The 21,008-nt window shown below is 48.1% G+C and overlaps 1 protein-coding gene across 1 annotated transcript in view; it reads right to left on the reverse strand.

Annotated features, from left to right (window-relative positions):
* Positions 1 to 21,008, reverse strand: part of LOC119384068 (potassium voltage-gated channel protein Shaker) — a 289,149-nt gene that overhangs the window by 15,536 nt on the left and 252,605 nt on the right. The window lies entirely within an intron of this gene.

The raw sequence follows: 21,008 nt of genomic DNA on the forward strand, positions 1-21,008 counted from the left end.
CCTGCATAAAGAAGAAATCAAGTGTCTGAATCTCTCACGTAGACCACCACGCGTGCCGGTTTGATAGGTTCACCTACTGCTTGGACTTGCGCAGATAAGTTTTTGTGCCTTCTTTCTTTTCCACCGTTGTGCGCCTTTTCAGTTGTTACTCGGCGCTTGTGGTGTCTGGACTTCTCTCTTGTGTCTGTGTTTGCACGCCCTGTCTCTTTAACATGAATACAGACCAACTAGCTCAGCTCTCTGTTATTCATGCCCGTTTGTGTCTCTGGTTTCAGATAACAAACTTGAGCGCCTTGGTAAATTTCGTCGGGGATTCTGACACCGCTACTAAGCCAAACATAATGTTTTGGGCAGTAACGACGAACCTTTAACTCATAACATGCATAGTAGGGACAGGTGGCGAGTAGTGGGATTCACCGAAAAAATTCTTTTCTGGAGCATATGCAGATATGTTTCAAGAAGTGTTGTTTCAAATGGATCACTGTATCGTAGAGATGCACGTTTGTGCCTCTCGTTTTATATAAGAAACTTGAGCGCCTTGGTAAATTTCGTCGGGGATTCTGACACCGCTGATAAGTAGGGGTGTCCGAATATTCGAGTTTCGAATTCGAATAAAATAATATCTAACTGAATAATTCAATTCGACTTTCGAATAGCTAGTATTCGAAGTTTCGAATAATTCGACAGGACCAAAATATCACGCCATGTCCACGAAGTGAATGATGATTGAGCAGCTGGCTCGGAGATAATCGGGTAAACCGTGAATGCTCCGTACAATTCCTCTACTGTGATATACAGACGTGACAGGTTGTTATAGTAGCGAGTGTGTCAGGTTGTTGTCGAATCACAAGCGGTCGCAGACCTTGCAGCTGTGGCCGAACGTGTGGTCGAGGAAATCGCGCTTGAAGCGCGCGTCGACGCCACCAACTACAGGTAGCGACCGCTTTCGGCGCTTGGCCGCTGCACCCTGCGCCCGTACCTCTCCGAGGTTCTCTTGCCGCCGCTTCCGCGCTGCTTCGGCTTCGCGGGCTTGTATCTCGGGGTCCGCACGACGCTGACGTCTCTCTGCGGCCTCGCAAGCTCTCACCGCAGGGTCTTGGCGGCGAGCCCGCAATGCTGCTGCCTTGCGAGCCCTCCGCTCTACAGCCTTGTCTTCTTCGTTTATGTTATTAGTACCAAAGCGCACTGTCTGATGACTAAAACTAAAGTTATGGTGAGGCTTTTCAGAAAAGAACATAAAATAAAGCGCCTCTGCCCGTGCCACCGAGGTATAACAAGCGTAAAACAATGGAAAGAAAATGAATAGGGCTTGCGCCAACAAATGTTTTTCGTTCAAGAAAAAAAGAAAAAAAAAGAAAAAAAGGAAATGAAATCCTACCATCTAGCGCCACCCCAGCTACGAGAACGGACCCAGAGAGGGAAGATCTATTTTCTCATATGGGTTACAGGTTTTCTTTACGCTCTTGACAGACACATTTCTAGCTTGCCTCCATGTTTGTTTCCTTTTCACCTGCTCCTCCACAGCTTCTTCTTTATGGCGTTGCCCTCTCCTTGACTGCGCCATGAGTTTATCCTGCTGACTTAACCGACTGACGGCTGTCGATATTACACGCAGGCAAAACCACGTATACCATAGCCGACTGTAGCATGCGCACGCTCGCGCGCAGTTCGTGCGAAAGAGAAGTCTTCTTCCTCTTGTTCTTCGAGCGCCCTGATGATGATAATAAAGCAGGCAAAACCACATATAGCATAGCCAACTGTAGCACGCGGCGCTCGCTCCGCGCCGGCGCGTGCTCTAGTTTGATAGGAGACCGCTAGAGGGCCACAACTGTGCGCTTCCTCTCTCTTTCGACACTGACTGACGACTCTCGAAAGAGAGAAGAAGCGCGCAGTTGTGGCCCTCTAGTGGCCTGCTATCAAACTAGAGCACGTGCCGGCGTGTAGCGAGCGCCGCGTGCTACAGTGGGCTATGCTATACGTGGTTTTGCCTGCGTTAATATCATCATCAATGCGCTCGAAGGACAAGAGGAAGAACACTTCTCTTTCGCACGAGCTGCGCCTGTAGCGGTCGCCTCTGGAACTAAGGTTACGCGTACGGCGCGGGACTTCGCCCCAGCTTAAGAACCTGGCGAGCCAGCTCCTAATACATATATCGTGACAAAGGTCAATGGTGCAACTTCGTTTGGGTAAGGTGGCTAGAAGTAACGCTAACATCGTTACAGTAGGCCTTTCATTAAAGCTTTCACCGATATACTGGTTCAAAGGCGAGCGCATGTTTATTTTAAATGAGATTATGCCATTTCCGTACGTAAAAAAGCACACAGACGAGAAAACTGTCAAGCCATTCACAACTTCGCTTCCGAGAGAAAACACGGATTTTTTAATGGTTCAGTCGGGTATGCCGCAAGCACCGTAAAACGTTCCGACTTTGGCCCGCGAAAACCTCGGTGATTGGCTTCACGTGGGAAAATTTGTTCACGCTTTGTCGCTGCTGCACCACACCACTCGTTCAGAAACTCCCATTGTTCCGGCGCGCAGTTAGAACGCTGCTGTGAACGGGCGCCCGAAGATTTTTAGGCCCGGAGTGCTCAAGACGATGAAGCGCGTCATTAACGTTGTTCTTTTTTTCCAATTTTCAATAAAATCTTTGGTATTCGATATTTGATTCCATATTTTTGGCCACTATTCGGCACTATTCGATTCGAATTCGATTCGAGATGAAATTTCACTATTCGCACACCCCTACTGATAAGCCAAACATAATGGTTTAGGCAATAAGGACAAACCTTTAAGTTCTAAAATATGCATAGTATGGACCTGTGGCGAGTAATGAGATTGACCGATTTTTTTTTGCAGCGGATATGCAGATATGTTTCAAGAAGTAGCGTTCCAAATGGATGACTATATCCTAGATATGCACGTTTGTGTCTCTGGTTTTAGATGAGAAACTTCTTAGTATATCCTAAATATCCTTCTAGTAATGCAGGCGTGGTTAAGACGAACCATTTCCACCGCGGCCTGCTGGATAACGGCTCACTTTCGTTATCATGATGTTACTGTTTTAACACGATCGCGTGAGAGAGCTCGTTTCGCAGACATTCCGGTGTTGGCGTCGGTGTCATTGGTTGTGAGCGAAAAATCGTCCGTGACCGAAAAATCGAGACATGCAAATAAAATAAACAATAAAAATCTTCGGTCCCACTGAGGACGGGAACCCAGGCCGTTTGCGTGGCACGCAGCTGTCCTACCACAAGGACACGAAGTTACTTGCGACTGCTTCGGAAAAAAACGCTACATAACTGGCATTTAGTGGAAGGAGTCTCCTTAATGCATTTGATGATGCATGGCATGAGCACACAATCGCGCAAGACGACGCTTAACTGCATCAACTGTTTCTGTGCGATTTTCATGTGCCCATCGCCGCTAAAAAAAGCACACACACACACAAGCTTACAAAGAGCTTCTAGCGGAAATCATCAAGTAAACAGCAAACATTAGATAATGTGTTGCTATCTGTGAGACATTGCGAAAAACATGTCTCGACTCTTGCAGAGCCGATATGGTACCGCCGTTCTAGCACAGGGAAGCGCGGGCGCGTGTGTGTGTCTGTGTGCGTGTGTGTGTAAGAACACATATTAAAAAGTATGCACTTAGTCGCTGAAGTGCGGACTAGGGGCCGGATTTCGCTATAGCGTTCAACTCTTAAAGGCGAAGCTTAAGGGTCCCCAATTTTTCGGTGTTGCGCAGCGCTTTTCTTTTTTTTCTTGCATCGCATCACGTTCGTGCCATTACTTTTGTGTCTGAACCCCCCCCCCCCTAGAAAAATAAAAGAAAATAAAAACCTCATTTGGAAACCAACGCCAGTAAGGGTCATTCCTCCATTCGTTTTTTTTTTCTACCAAACATACACGTTAAGCCTATCCTAACAATCAGAAGCCGTATCATCGCACGCAATTGTTCACAGCGGAAAGCAGATTTTGTAGTTGTGCATTTCTGAGTGAATAACAGTTGCCGACATGCGAAGTGATAGAGTCTCAGCAGAATACTCAGAATATTCAGAACAACCCCATTTTAGGGGCGAAGCTCCTTAAGGCGGCACCCGTTCGTCCCTCGTAGTCGTAGTAGTGCGTAACCAGTCGTAACGCTAGTACCAGATCTTGACCTCCAAAGTGGTGCCGGTGGGAGATTTTTCCTGTGCGTTGTTGAAAAATAAAAAATTCGCATCGTGCGCGTTAACTACAAACCGAATTCTTCTGTCTCTCATTCCCCATTAGCAGCCATTGGCATGTTCCAGTAGGAAACGTTAGTAGAAGTAGAAGTGTAAGTGTTAGCTAAAAGCCGACTTCTTCTGTCTCTCATTCCCATTAGCAGCCATTGTTTTACCTCCAAGGTAGTGCCTGGTGAGATTTCTCCTGTGCGTGATGAAACAATAAAAATTTTGTTCAAAACGCCGTTGATTGATGAAATAAACCAACGAAAGACGCCAGATGTTTTCTAAAAGCAAAACGAAAGAACGCCAGATGTTTCTAAAGCAAAACGAAAAGACGCCAGCTGCTTAACGAAAGACGCCAGATGTTTTCTAAAGCAATGGTTTTCTAAACAATGAAAATTCACAGCCTACATGTAAAATTAAAGTGAGCTGCAAGTCGTCATAACTCATCGAACCTTCAGTATAAACGCACCCGATCTCACGTCGGTGATGATGTACTGGGCAGAATTCACGGAAGATTCACGGTTTACCGATGAACCTCTGCATCTTCGCCCACTCATCATCATTCACTCCGTGGATATGCTGTGATTTTTTTATGCAACGCAAAGATAGCCGAGAAAAAAAAAGAACGTTTATGAGCAGCCAGAAGAATATTTAAAACGCAGCATTCGGCAATGGTTTTACACGAGCGATAGGAAGGAGCATTGGCTCGCAAGAACACTGTTCTTTGTCGAAACAAAGTTCTTCCGGCCGATGTTGTGCAGCCACTGCTTCTTGCGCACGCCATCACGCTCACCTTGCGGTATCATAAAAAGTGCATAACCATTTGTATGCTGGTTTTTGTACTTACAGGCGCAACATCACGGCATATCGCGAGCACACAGCGCACACAACGCTCGCACAACGCTCGCAAAGCGCACACAACGCTCGCGACGCGGAGCGGCGGCGAAAAATGGCGCAAACGAAAAAGAAAAATACCAGCAAAGCGCAAGATTCACGCGTCTTTAAGGGCAACCGCGAAGGAGACCAATCGTCGCGCAGAAAAAGCGGCAGAGAACGGGAGGACGCGAAAGGCGCGAGGAGAGAGCAGAACGCGCGCGGCGGCGAGTACAATGAATAGCGGTACTTTCCCAAGATCACGGGGTTTTACGCCCCTCTCGCCATCTCGCTGGTGACCAAGGAAGCAGGCTGAAGTAAATGGTGTATATAAATAGTTCGCCGTTAGCATGCTGACAGACGTACGGACTGTGGCCTAGCCGTCTAATTGCCCGCTTACGCTAGCGGCAAGCCTGCCGCAACGGCGCGGTGCCGCAGAACGTCGGCCGTCGCCGCACGCGCGAGAGCTGTCCAACGTGCACGACAAGCTTCACCGGCGAGCCTCCGAAGAACATGGCCGCACTGCCAAAAGCGGTTGTCGTCCGCCTCGAATCTATCAAATGGCCGCCGTGTGCTCTGTAGCTTGTAATCTCCGAACTGATGCTTGCATTTGCTTTAGATTCATGTCCTTAAAGCAAAGTATTTTAAATGCGAAGCATTTCTTAGTGAACCTTTGGCACTTTGAGCGTTTGTATCTACGTATCTATCTATTTATCTATCTAGCCGCCTACGTCTTGGTGCTATCTTGATCACCTCCTTACCTTGATGTACAGCAATATTGGCACGGGATGGTAAGACGATTTGACGAATATGACTGTCGGGTCATGACATGAATAATGCCAAAATCCTGTCGCGTACGTCGTCAGACCCTTTCCTCCAGACACGTGTGGCACATACACGTTTGCCACTGGCCGCGGTGTACGGGTATGCGCCACAGGTGATTGACAGTTTATATCTACCCGGGAACGGCGAGAGCAGACATTCGTAACTTAAATGGGAGAGCGTTAAGAAAAACCGACATCGGCAGCGTTGACCCGACGAATGGAAAGAATGAAAATTAGGATCCCAGCAGGAATCGAACCCAAGCATTCTTGCGTTGCAATCAGGTATTCTACCACAGAGCCACGCCAGGTATATAAACTGGTTTGGAAAAACAGCCTACGCAGGCGTAGTATCGGTGCAACGTAAATTGTGGTTGTGGTGCTGGCTATCTAATTTTACAAGAAAGCAATAAACACTACATGATACTCCTACGATGTGTACTCCCACGGTACAGGCGTCATATCGGATTAACGTCTGTGGTTGCAGTGTTGGCTCCGCTTTTATAGCAGTCTAATAAACAATACATTTGTATTCCTATGATTCAGCAAGCTATATTGAAGCATTGCTCGACCCCGGAGGAATACATTATCGAAAGTTGCGTATGATATTCACACCATCGCATCGTAAAGTGCACTTCGTCCGCCAGAGCGGCGCAGTGTCCTCTTCATTTCTTACGAGGCTGGGCGATGGCCTCATGCTGACCGAGGATGATGCCAGATTGACTGACAGCCGCTTTGTAGACTAGGCTAAGTAGGCCACATACGTCCAGGTAGTCTACGAATACAAGCGCCATCCACTGATGTTGGTCTACGTAGCTCTACCCAGGCCTACCAGCCTCGACGGCCCATACCTCACCAACGCGAAAGATGACTTCTGGGTTCGACATGTCGCCGGCTCTATCGGCACAATGTGTTGACGAAATGACCGAGGCATCCACGATTTCCAACAGCTGCACTATACCCCTCATCACTGCGATCGCGACCGGATCCAATAACCAGTCATGACCAGCTGTTGGTGCTCACTGACCACGGTGATGATGACCTTCTTCAAGAACTGTCAGGAACCTTTCCACACATGTACACGGGTTCGTGAAACGTGCGTACGTTCTCCGTCATAAAGACAAGCATTACATATCAGCTTACTGCTTCTGGTTTTGGTAATGCCTACGTTGCCGTTGGCAGCTTTACCCAACTGTAAACAACTGGTTATATAAAACATATGCGGTTCTTAAACATATATGTATGCGTATAAAATTTATACAAATCTTTAGCGTCGCTTTGTAACGTTTCGCTCAGCAAAAAAAATTACGCCACGGTCACCTTCCCGCCGCATGCTTCGCGTAACATCGACTCTCACAGTACGTGGGATCTGCCGAATTTTTGGGGAGCCGTAGTTAAATAATCGATGCTGTAGGCCACGGTGGTAGATTCTTTAGGCTTAGCGAGTCGAGATGGGCGCTTCCGATTGCTCGGAGGACATAGATTACGCGTTTGTTAGTCGTTTCTTATCCTTCATAGCTGGCGCAACTTGACCTGGCGCCAGCATGGGGACACTATTTGGTTTTACGCGACTCTTTTTTTAATGCCGGACAGACTAAAACGCTCTACTGACTGCTGGAGGAGGAGGAGGATACAACTTTATCGAGCTATGAAATGGGTCAGGTGAGGGGGGGGAGGTTCAGAAAAGAGGAAGCCGATGGGCCCTCGGGCCGCTCTAGGTGGCCGAAAGTCCTTGCGCTTCGGCGACCCCCGGAAACATGCCTGGCCTCGACACGGACGACATCCGCACTTCCATCGTGAAAAAAAAAAAAAAAAAATTCGGCAGATCCCACGTACCGTGGGAGTCGATGTTATGCGAAGCATGCGGGGGGTAGGTGAGTGTGGCGTAACATTTTTTTACTGAGCGACACGTTACAGAATGACGCTAGACATTTGTATAAATGTTATAAGCACACATATATATATATATGTTGAAGAGCCGCATATGTGTTATATAACCAGTTGTTTACGGTTGGGTAACGCTGCCAATTTCAACGTGGGTATTACCAACACCAGAAGCGATAAGCTGATATGTAGTGCTTATACGTGTCCCGAGAACGCACGCACGTCTCACGAACCCGTGGGCATGTGTGCAAGTTCTTGACAGTTCTTGAACAAGGGCATCATCACCGTGATCAGTGAGCACCAGCAGCTGGTCATCACTTGTTATAGGATCCGGTCGTGATCGTGGTGACGAGGGGTCCATGTGTAGTGAAGTATGTGGTATAGTAGAGCTGTTGGAATTCGTGGATGCCTCGATCATTTCGTCGACAAATTGTCTGTCGACAGAGCCGGCGACATGTCGGAACCTTAAGCCACCCTTCGCGTTGGTGAGGTATAGGCCGTCGAGGCTGGTAGGCCTGGATGGCGCTACGTAGACCAACATCAGTGGATGGTGTTTGTCGTATTCGTAGACTACCTGGGCGTATGTGGCCTACGTAGCCTAGCCTACAAAGCGGCTGTCAATCAATCTGGCATCATCCTCGGTCAGCATGAGGCCATCGCCCAGCCTTGTAAGAAATGAAGAGGACACTGCGTCGTTCTGGTGGACGAAGTGCACTTTACCGTGAGGTGATGTGGATATCATATGTAACTTTCCTTAATATATTCCTCCGGGGTCGAGCAATGCTTCAATATAGCTTGCTGAATCATAGCAATACAAACGTAATGTTTATTAGACTGCTATGAAAGCGGAGCCAACACTGGAACTACAGACGTTAATCTGATATGACGCCTGTACCGTAGGAGTACACATCGTAGGAGTATCATGTAGTGTTTATTGCTTTCTTGTAAAATTAGATAGCCAGCACCACAACCACAATTTACGTTGCACCGATACTACGCCTGCGTAGGCTGTTTTTCCAAACCAGTTTACAGACCTGGCGTGGCTCAGTGGTGGAATACCTGATCGCCACGCAGAATTCCTGGGTTCGATTCCTGCTGGGACCTAATTTTCGTTCTTTCCATTCGTTGACGCTCTAGCATTTAAGTTACCAATGTCTGTTCGCGCCGTTCCTGGGTAGATATAAACTGTCAATCACCTGTGGCGCATACCCGTACACCGCGGCCCGTGGTAAACGGGTATGTGCCACACGTGTCTAGTGGAAAGGGTTTGACGACGTACGCGACAGGATTTTGACGTTATCCATGTCATGACCCGGCAATCATATTCGTCAAATCCTCTTACCCTCCCATGCAAATTTTGGTCTACACCAAGTTAAGGAGGCGATCATGAGAGCACCCAGACGTAGGCGGCTAGATAGATAGATAGATAGATAGATAGATAGATAGATAGATAGATAGATAGATAGATAGATACGTAGATAGAAACGCTCAAAGTGCCAGAGGTTCGCTAATAAATGCTTCGCATTTAAAACGCGGAGCAGAAGGCAAGCAGCTCGAAGCATCCCGCGGCAGACGAAGATGTAGGGAGAGAGAGAGAGAGAGAAAGAAAGGAAAATGCGACCGCCGATTTCCCCTGGGTGGGTCAGTCGAGGGGCGCCGTCTACGTGAAGCCAGTGCCAAAGGGGCGTGTTGACTCTGCCATAGCGGTCCGATCACCTGACGTCGGCTCAGCCCCCAGGATCCCCTTTTCCCTGGGTACGGTGTTGCGACTGGCCTTGGCGGACGCTATTGCTCGTGGATCTGTCAGTCAAAATAATCCTGGAATTCATCATGGCCGACGTCATTGTGAGTGGACCTGTCAGTAAAAATCTTTCCACCAAGGACCGGCGCTCAGACGGGGGCGCTGAACCCCTCGTTTTCCTGAGAAGGTGCTTGCACCTGCGCCACCTGCCATCGGGCGAGCGAGGCGGCTGCATTGTGAGGTGGCGCCACTGGAGAGGTTCAGACAAACGTTTGCACGTGCTCAAGACAGCTCCTCCAAAGCCGACGATCCGTCACTTCGGGCTCTTCCTCCTCGTCGGGAGCTCGCGGGATCAGGTCGCCCCAAGTGCGGCACTCGTACGTTGACATTGGGTGGGGCAGTTGTGGCCGCATTGGACATCGTTCTCGGCCATGCTCTTCTCCAGGTATATTGTGTGGCCCCTTCACGCCCTTTTGGTGCGCGGATCGCTGAGACGGCAAGACACCGGATTGGCGGGAGCTGTTGTCATCGGTTCCCGAGTGTCTCAGTGTTGGCAGACACGGGGCTATATAAGCCGAAGACTTTGTAAAAAAATATCATGATGCGATCTTTTGATTTATGCTCTCTCTCCCGTAACTGTGTCAATAAACCTGTGTTCTCTTGTAAGAACGCACCTTCCTCTCTGCAAAAGATGGCCGACTGGTTAAACGGCACGGACCACCTACGGATGACGAGACCCGCCGGACCTGACTTCTAACGACTGGTGGCAGCGGTAGAATGCTGCTAACCTCGAGACCTAACTGGACGGCAGACGTTGGGATTAGACGGATCGACCTAAAGTGATATGGAGGCCAGCCAAAAGCCGTAAGGAATGGTTGGCAGCGGCTGGACGGGCTCCTCTTCGTCCTTGTGACAACTTCGGAATGAACGTGCCCGGATTCATAACTGCATAATTGCACGACCTCTGAACAGCGACCTCTGTTCAGAGGTCGTGCTGCGGATAACCTGGGTATATCACGCAAAACTATGCATATCGTTTAAAAACGCGAACAATGAAGCATGTTTGAAAAGCGGACCGATGAACATCGATGGATGAAGTGGTATGTGCTCTCGGTAGGGTAAAGGGAAGTGCTTTTTCCTAATAGGATCTAATTCACTGCATTGAATGAGACCGTGAAGGACGGTAAGAGGTTGACCACATTTATCGCACATGGCTGGATCACCACTCATGTGGTGTCCATAGTCTCTTGCGAGGCGCGTTCTGCTCTTGAAGGCGAAGCTCTAGCATCCTCCAAGTTTTTTAGTGAGGAATTGCACTGATTTTGTCGCACAAACTCTCTCATACTATTCAAGTCTTACTCGGTGTTCAGTGCAGTGGAGCATTCATAAGCTTATAAGTATTATATTGCCGAAGCCGTACGTGCAGAGTACTTTGAGGCATAAGAATGAACGGAACAGACAGTTTTTTGTATGAAAAAGAAAAACTACCGATATAATGATAGACTCGAATCTGGTCGAATCTGGTGTAAGCATAAGCCTGCTGTAAACGCGTAAATGCAACTCCCGTTTTCCTGTTAGGAGGGTGTTGTTGGAACGCGTGGCAATAAAAACATTCTGCGGCGCATTAAGTTTTCTCCGCACAGACTGCGTTGCACTTGAAATACTAGGACGTTGGAGGAGATATCGGTTTTCGGCGACGATGCTCGGCATCGTGCGATGCGCGTTGCATCCGAGTGAAGGCGGTATCCCCGTCGGCGTGCTCCCGCGCCGTGCTTCCGGCAGCGACGAAGGGATATAACCGCGATGGCGGGGAGAGGGTAGAAACTGCGCTCCTATGACGTCACATTGACGTCATCGCATCGACCCGCGTCGTCCCAGTGGCCTGGGGGCATCGGCCCCCCGAGCGGACTGTGTGAATGCGCCTGCAGCTCTGCATGACCCCGCAGTACGTTAGCTGCCACGCTTTCTTTATTTTCTTCCCACCATTCCTCGCAGAACTTCGGCATAGGAGTTTTGGTTAGCGAGCGACAACAACACACGGCGCAGCAGAGCGCCCATTTCGATATGCATCGGCGCACCTCGGAGCGAATGATGCCTTCTTGTTGCCGTCTTCTCAAGACACCCCGTGTATTGGCGCTGGCCAGATGCGACCAGCATGCTACAATTGCTACAGCACGCGGCAAACGGAGAGAAAGTTCTGCAGGAGGCGAGAACGTTGCAAAGAGGGGCCCTCTATCGGCACGAAGGCTTCCTTAATGGGACACTTCGTGGTAAAACGACACAGCGCATGCAACGAAAGTGCTGCGTGAAAGGGCGCGCGTGGGGCGATGAAGCGAGCGGGAATTTTCGAGCAATCGCGTTTTATAAACGGCAAAATACAGCTTCAACGGGAAATGCATGTACAAGAAAGTAAAAACACAAACTTTACACTCTGGCTATTTACTTGCATGCGAAACATTGATTGCAATCATTCTTCCGTCCTTTAGCAGCTGCAAAAACTGTACGATACAACGTAATCAATACCGATTTCGTGTTTTACGTCCAGAAATCGCTATCCAATTATGCGGCGCGCCGTAGTGGGCGATTTCGGTATAATTTTGAGAACTGACGCAATTAAGGAGGGTTGAGAAAAAAGAAGTACATTAATGAGGTGAGTGTCCTGGTGATCTGGTAAAACAAAACATACTTGACTGGATTGACATTGTTTATTATCTGCTTATATTAGGACATCTACCTGCACAACTCCTAATTATCTCACGTTGGGAAGATGACTCGGCCTCCCTGGACGCTGTCCAGCATGATCGAAAAAGGAAGCAACAAAAAACTGAAGCAACTTCACTGACTGAACATGGCGACTACTGGTTACACAGTGGAGCGAATGCCACCATAGTGCTGTTTCAGTGCTTGACACCATCTGCACTCTTTAAGCAGTCTTCGCGACGTTAAATTAGTGAAGCTGCTTCAAGATTCAAGTTCATAGCGGAGTTGTGTGTCTTCACGCCTCGTGCTAAAGTGAAGGTCCGAGGCAAGCGGCTAACGTCTAACCTCAGTTTCTCTCACTCCAAGCTCAGGATCTTCTGCCCTATACGCTCGCACTTGGCTTCGGCACCTCTTGCGCGGGCTCAGAACGACGTCGGCCGTTGCCGTTCACGCGCCACTTGCCGTTGATGCTCCCGACGGGCAGCTCCTTATTACGGAGAGCGCACGATTTTAACCGTCGCCGGACACTGTATTTATAGACAGCTTCTTCATGTTCAGGTCACCGGAGGTGAGCAGTGGGGGTCGCTCCACTACTCACCACTAGGGCACATGCCCGCTAGTCGAAAGTGGCAACGCTCCACGACCTTAAGCCGCTCCGCCGTTAAAAGAAAATAAAACGTTTCTGGTGAAGCCATGCGAACGAGCTTTCTAAGCGGGGCTAGGTCTTTGACAGCGCCGTGGTTTGTGTCCTTTCTTTGTCCCGTCTTTTAGCGCTGTTTCTAAAGTTAGGTCTTTTAATTTCTACACGAAGAGAAGTGCCGACAATGGGAAAAGAAGTGGATCACTCGTTCAGGTGCCCGCTACGTGGTTCACGGCGCTTAACTCGCGTAGCCTGAAAGAATTACAGAGTTTGGAGCGTTCCTCTGGGCCAAAAACAATCGTCACCTGTATTTCGGTCTTTAACCCCATGCACCCGGTAGATCGCGAACCACACGCGCGCACTCTAAGAAGCACATTTTCCCTTTTATTTGTTGTCCTGAGTCCTTACTTGCTAGACACTCTTTAGAAAACAAGCTCTTTTTTGGAGATACTACCTAGTCACGGAAGTCTCCATAAGAGAGTTGACGTGTACCTTGAAAGATAAATATATATGAGATTTTACTTAAGAGTGCATGGCGTATCTATCTTGACAGGCAACTCGCGAGCGCCGCAAGAAAGATTATTGTTCAGAAACGAAAAAGAAAAGTCGGAGCACTCTGGGAAGGGCCAGCCGTCTCGTGGGCGTTCTTCATCAGCGCGCTGCTCCTCCCATACTCGCCACGCCAGTGCGACTCGACTGACGTGGCGAAGCACGTACGAAAGGCGTACCACTTGCGGGTGTGCAAATCTCGGGTAGCGTTCTATTCAATTCGGTACCCGAATCGAAAAGCACATATTCGCAATGAGGAATATTTTTCCAATAGTTTTCGAATAGTCAGCACTGGCGGAAAGACCTCAACAGACATTACAACCTCGAGCCAGCACTTTTCTTGTTTTAATTATTGCATTACCAAGATACATGAAGCCCAACCTTTTACGGGACTATCGATGCTCTACTAACCGTAGCTGAAGGTGCTTAAAACTCGGCGAGGAGAAATTTTCCTCAATCTGCTGTTACTCATCATGAGATTGATCAAACATTGTTTAAGTTTTATGCTTGAGTGTTATTTAAAAGGTGGTGACAAGGTATCGGCACGAATTTTGAAGGAACCGCTGTAGTTCAACGTAGAGGTACAAAACATCTCGTACGCTGTCACTGCCCATACAAGCTTACCTGACTTTGCATAAGTCTGGCATTTTTTGCTGGTTAAACTTCATGGCAATGTTCGTTTGTTAATATTCGTGCCATTTTGTTCGAAATAAAATATTATTGAATTATAGAACTATTCTATCTATTCGAAAACTATTCGCATAGTACTCAATTTGTATTCGAATTCGATTGGGTTCTAAAATTTAATGTTCGCACACTCCTAGTTCCGTACCACTGAAGCTGTCTGCACCTCGCTCTGCCTCCGGAATGGGGCCACCTTTGACAGATCCACAATGTCAACTGACGTCATCATCTGACGTAATGTAACAGATTAACGTGAGTGTTTGGGCGATTTGGTAGTTGATCGTGAAGGACATTTGAACAGCGCGGGAATAAACCCGAATGCATGAAAATAGAGCTGACACGAACATAGCCTGTCCGTGTCAGCTCTCTTTTCGTGCATTGGTGTTTATTCCCGCGCTGCTGAAATTTCCTTCATGACGCCATGTAGTAAATTGACCACGTCACACAACTTAATGGAACTAACACACTGTGGAAGGTACGGGCGACGTTACTTGCATGTTTGTTTAACTGTAATTACGTCATAAATGTAAGGGGATGAGAAATCAACTTGCCGCAGGCAGGGACATTCGGATAACGCTTGCGATGCTCTAACAATTGAGCTACAGCGGCGGTCCCATCCAATTTCTTGGATATGAATGTTCCTGTAATGCAGGGAGTGGTCGCGCAAGGCTTGGCACAGCGAAGCACGGGCCGCTCATACTAAGAGACGACACGTCTACTTTCTTAGAACGCTCCATAACTCTTTGGACATGATCGGGCGCCGGGCAGTGCACCTTAGTTCGGAGGCTATACACCATAAAGGTTGCGCGCGATGTCTCCGTCGGTGGGCATGGCTCAGCTACTGCGCATGTGCGGCTGGGCCAAGAGGTGCGGTATCTGGTCAGAAGACGACGCGATGCTTGCTTCCTCTTTCTTTCTATATTTTTTCTCTCTCTCTATTTCGTTCTCTCTATTTCGTTCTCTCTCCTTCGTTGATGTTTTCTTTTCCTCTTTCCGCATTTCCCTCTACTTCCGTCCTTATCATTCTTTCAGAGATGCGCTTTACTCTCACCTCCTCCTTTCCCTCCTCCTCACCATCACATCTCTTCTCAAGCTCACTTCCCTTTCCCACCCCCTTGCTACAATATACTACACAAGGCTATGCTACGCTCAGCTATAGCGTGCCTGGATAGCCAGTGGTTATGACGCTCGCCTTCGGATCGAAGATACGTGGGTTCGAATCCCGCCTCGTGAAGAATATTTTTGGCATGCATTTCTCTTTTGCTCTTTCTTTATATCTTTCTTTCTGTCTCTCTGCTTCTTTCTCTCTTTCTCTCTCTTTCTCTCTGTACTCAATCTCTCACCCATCAGGATTATTACAGGCCACGCCGTAGCGGTGAATATTGGTATTTGCCCAAATTCTGTGGCACATACCCGTTCATGGTCATGAGAGTTTTCGGGCACGACCACACATTTTACGTAAAGTGAGAACAGCTTCGCTGTTTAAAAAAAAATCACGTTTTGAGCTCCTGATACCGTTAGCGCTATTCAAACCGCCCGCCTCCAGAGGATGCGTGACGTAACACTTCCCAAACGCGCCTTTAGCCAACGCTGCGCCAGCGCTTGCTGTCCTCTGGCAACATTGCGCCTGCTATGGAAACGTACGCCGAAACACTTCCTGTCACGCTTGTTTTAGTATACTTTTCACGCCCATGCTGCAATTGCATTGTATTGCGCTGTTTCATGCGGATGCAAATATTCCAACGAAGCACTTGATACTCGGGCCACGGCCGCTCCATGAAAAAAAGCCCGCCAAACGCTCTTCTCCGTCAGTGAGCGTGTTGAAGTCGCAAGCACAGGCGGCCATTCGTTTTAGTGGCCAGTATTCGCAATGCGATTACAGATGGCCCCCGGAAGAGGATCAACCTAAAGTCACTAGATCAACCCGTCTTGGGGACAGGTAGGACGTGCGGAGGCACACCCCGCGCCGCTTTCACCGGATGAAGTCATGAGCTGCACTGAAATGGATGGCAGACCAAAATACTCGCCCAAATCATGGGAAGTGCTAAATGCTCGCCACCTAATTATTTGCCACAATGTGAAAGGTTATATTTCGGCTCCGTTACCGTGCATCAGCGATGCCTTGCGAAGTCCTGTGGGTGTTACAGAAAACTTTATGAACTAGAGCTGACGTATGAATTGAACGGCACTACGAGGTACCAGCCTGCCTGAGGGATTTTTCGCGGTAATAGGCCGCTAGCGAGTAGCGCCATCGTTGCTTCACGGAACCACACATTTAACGTAACGATGATTTCTGAACATGTTACGCCGTCGTCATTACTTGCACAGTCAGGAACGCAGACTTACTTCTCCAACGGAACGCACGAAGCACTCAGTAGTGCTTCGGTCACAGTCATGCTCAGACTCTAGCCGCGCGCTGTTCAATTCTCTCAGATGTTGCAGGTTCAGTCAGCACCCTGTAACATTAATCTCTAAAAGAATGCACACGCATGCTTTTCGCAACGGCGAAAAATTACGAAGAATTCGACGTTGCGAAAAGTAATCGAACTACAATGCCGTTCAGTCCGTACAGGTGAAGTTAACACAGTGGCGTGGATTGCGGCTGTGACTGCACGATTCGTCGCTTCCGCTAGTCGAGCGTGCTCGCGGCATGGGGCGCACAATAGAATTAAGAAGTTGCGCTACATGCAAGGTATAAGAAACATATGCTTTTATTTTGATCACCCTTAAGACTATCGTAGATTATATGCAATCAATGTTACTGACTAGCGTGAAAAAAAAAGAAAGAGAAACGCACGAGGGGACGTGAAGTGCTAGTCTCTCCTCGTGAGTTAGCAGCTTATCTTCATCTTCGCTGTCACTGTCGGTGCTTTCACAGCTTTCTACATCCAGTGAAAAATCCTCGTCGTCAAGATGGTTGCTTTCAACATCACTGTTAAAAGCCATCGGCAAAGAATTTATGACAACAGATAAATCGCCGTATTTTAAAGTATCGCGTATTTGATATTGGTCAGTTATAAAGAGGACATCGCGAGCTCGCGCTACTCCCCGCATACAATACGTTATGGTATTTACGCACTACCAAAACACCGACGGACACTATATACAAGCGAAACATCGTGAGTTTCAACTGAAGAGGTCAGACAATAATATTTCACTAACTTACTTGGCTAAGAAAACCTCGCGAAGCTGAAATGTGTACTCTGTGGGTTGTCATTGGCAGCGCGACTTGCCCAGGGTGCTTCAACACGTATATGCATGAAAACTTCACGTCTCGCAAGAACGAATCAGATTTATCTTGGTACGGAAGGCCCGGTTTGTTCACTGATGCAGGAAGCATGCAAAGTCAGTGTTTCTTTCATGCCAACGCGTTTACAATCAAGCTAGCAGAGCCGAACAAGGGAGCGGCTGCCAGAGCTCCCAGTATGTCGTCTGCTAAACCTCCTCCAGGGGTTCTCTTGACATGCGTTCGGTGGCGTGACAGGGTGTGGACAATGCGAATAGTCACCACGCATTTCCTTGCGATGGCATTTTGACTACTTATGAGCAGCACCTTTATATACTTGCATGCTGTACTTGGTGTTATTGTTACGTTATATTCTGGAGAAAGCAGACTAATCTACAAGCGCTAGGCGATAAGCTGTTGCAAAGCTATGTTTCGTTTTTATGGGAACAAGAACGGATCCCTGTTGTTTGTTGATATGCTTAATCGTTTCAATGATCAATCTGCGTACGCCGGCGACATTTTAGGAGCTTACTTAGAATGCGCGGTTACTTTCTGTGCCTCAAAGTAAACCAGCTTGATGGTTTTTGCGCAACATGGAATATTCACGATGATAAATTGCGTAATGTGGCTTTGTGGCTAGTGTGTACATTAGACTCATAAGTGTCATTGAAGATACCGCAAAATTGAAACGCGATTTTTTTTTATCTGAACCACATTGGTGAAATGAGGTAAGAGCAGATGTTTTTTATTCAAACGAAGGAGATTGCTCGACAATTCGAAATTCTATTTCTTCAACTGCATTGGTATACTGAGAGCGCGTACAGCAGGGGCTGATGGTGCTTAAAGACCTTCTGTGAAGAAATGGCCGACTGGAATTACATACGCTGTGGAATCTACGCAAAACAAAGCAAATGAGCCTGTTGACTACAACAGCTCTACGTTCTTCGGCAGCTTGTTCAGGGTTCATCGAAGCCATAGCGCTGATAAGACAGGGACCACAGAAAGAGCACGGGACGTACGTTCTGTGGTCCCTGTCTTATCAGCGCTATGGCTTCAATGAACGTAACAAACCAACTAGCCCAAAAGTCTGTCCTCTTAGATTTCTAGCCAGGAACATCGAGGAGTCCGAAAATTTTTTTCCATTCGTAGATCGTGAAGAACTTTCTGCTGGATCGACAGTCCATCTCCTATGTGAAGCACGACTTTTTCTCTCTTTGTAAACTGCGCCTTTCAACATGGGTGAGACTACGAATTTCTGCACCACCAAGGCAGCCTCACTCTCACGTGGTGGTAGTCTTCCCGAGCATACATTCTCGCACTTGGGTCCTTGTTTCAGCTGAAGTTGCGAACTGGTTGTACAAGAAGATTTTGGAAGATTTGTCACTTTCGGATGCTGCATGCTTCTTAATTTTCACTGTATCCTGCACAGCTCGGTCCCCTTCATACTGTACGTATTCGCATTGTTTTGCGACACTTGAACATTCTGCTGGCGCGCATTTGCAGGTGGTGCGAACGCGAGCGTTGAATTGCGTTCACGCTAGCGTTCACTTACGAATGGCGGTTATTTACAGATGCCCCTGCGATCGTATCTGAAAACTCCGTTTGTCACGCGTTCTCCCATTGACAATCGGGAGGCCGCACCTTTTTTTTTTTAGCGCCAAATCACCTTAGGGTCTTGCCTTGTCGGCCTGTGATGTCGTCGTCGCGGTCCATCATAAACGGGCATGCGCCACAAAATTGGGTAAATCCCACTACTCGCCACCTGTCCCTACTATGCATATTATGAGTCAAACGTTCGTCGTTACTGCCTAAAACATTATGTTTGGCTTAGCAGCGGTGTCAGAATCCCCGACGAAATTTACCAAGGCGCTCAAGTTTGCTATTTAAAACGAGAGACACAAATGTGCATCTCAAGTAATCTATTTGAAAAACCACTTCTTGAAGCAGAGTGATGTGCGTTAGTGGAGCGGTGGCGAGTAGAGCAGTAAGAAGTAAAGATTTGCTGTGGCAAACACCGGTGCACACTGCATGCTTTGCACCTACCCAGGTTTCCAGTTAGTGGAGCTGAAACACCCTTCCCTAGATGCTTCGCCCTTCCCCAGTCTTTGCTTTGTGATCCATCTGTTTGACGTGCCCGTTAGACTGCCACTCTAGTGTTCGCGATTCCTTGAGCATTGTGGGTCTCTCGTTTGAAAGCCAAGCTGTGTTGGTGGACTGCTTTCTCTTTTTGAGCGGCAGTGTTCTGGCGTTGCTGTGCGATCGTACGGCCGCCCCATGTGTGTGTGTGTGTGTGTGTGTGTGTGTGTGTGTGTGTGTGTGTGTGTGTGTGTGTGTGTGTGTGTGCGTGTGCGTGTGCGTGTGCGTGTGTGTGTGTGTGTGTGTGAGTGTGTGTGTGTGAGTGTGTGTGTGTGTGTGTGTGTGTGTGTGTGTGTGTGTGTGTGTGTGTGTGTGTGTGTGTGTGTCATTGCGCCGGCACCGTTCGGGGAGCCTCTAACACTTTGTTGCTGGGCGAGTTAAGAACTTGACGACAAATCTCGATTTTGGCGGTAATGAAGACGAATACACCAGAGACGACAGGACAAGCTCTAGTGTCCTGTCGGCTCACATGTTTTCGTCCTTTTTCAGCGCTGAAATCACAATGTCGTCAAGCCTCTGTTGACGTTAGCCACGCCGACGAAAATGGGACACGATTGAAGCGCATATATACCACGAAATCTGTGCGCGCAGCCTTCACTTGTGTGATCCATTTCGGACCAATGATCATTCTCTCCGAGTAGTCGTGTGGAAGGCGCCTGACCAGCCAATTGAGTTCCAGGAGCTTGTGCAGGTCTCCAGCACTAAATGGGCGGCGGCCGCTACGGGCTGGCTACGGGTCCGGGCGCCCGGTGTAGGTATCCCACATTCCTGGGTCGTTGACGGGAAAGCTGTAACAGTTGTTAGTTCGCGCTCATCCTGTGTACGTTCCTTCCGTGCGTCCTTTGAGCTCGAGCAGCGCGTTGCAAGTTTCGAGCTGTTTGCCGTTCTTGGCGTGACATTACAATTTGGTGCTATAGCATTCATTCCTTCGCCCTTGTGCCGAAACATTGCACAACAAACGCTCAACTACGTAAGTGAAGACACGTTTCACTTTCGTGTCATACCGATTCCTATGACGGAGGGATCAGCCATGTTTTTTAAACCTTCAGATGGTATCTTTAATCTTCCATTTCCCCTACACGGTCATGGAGCCCGTGTAGGGGAAATGTTCCATCGTTATGAACGACGGAACAACGCTGCGAGAAAGAAGTGGTGTGAAGCGCCCGTTACACGACTTGAATATGTTGCGGTTGCTTTCGTATGCCTCTACATGAAAATTAAGCGAGTATTTGAGTGAATCGTTCAATAAAACTTCCCGTTGGGCGAGTCGGAGTTGGATGACATACGACATTTTCAAGCGCGAAAGTGGAAATTAGAGGAATCCGCAGAAACCAAAGAAGAACACAATGCACAGGGCGAGCGCTAAACATCAACTGCTTTTATTTAAAAAAATACCGCAAAAGGTAGACCCTTTAAGCGCATGCATGCAGCCACTGCGTCACTAATAAAATCAAATAAAAAAGCTAGACTCGCTTTAGAATAAATAGATAGGTGTGTTGCTCCGTGCCCTTTTTCTTAATGTGATAGGCCCCCTGCAACTC

Source organism: Rhipicephalus sanguineus, chromosome 2 (genome assembly GCF_013339695.2).
Source record: "Rhipicephalus sanguineus isolate Rsan-2018 chromosome 2, BIME_Rsan_1.4, whole genome shotgun sequence".
Lineage (NCBI taxonomy): Eukaryota > Metazoa > Arthropoda > Arachnida > Ixodida > Ixodidae > Rhipicephalus > Rhipicephalus sanguineus.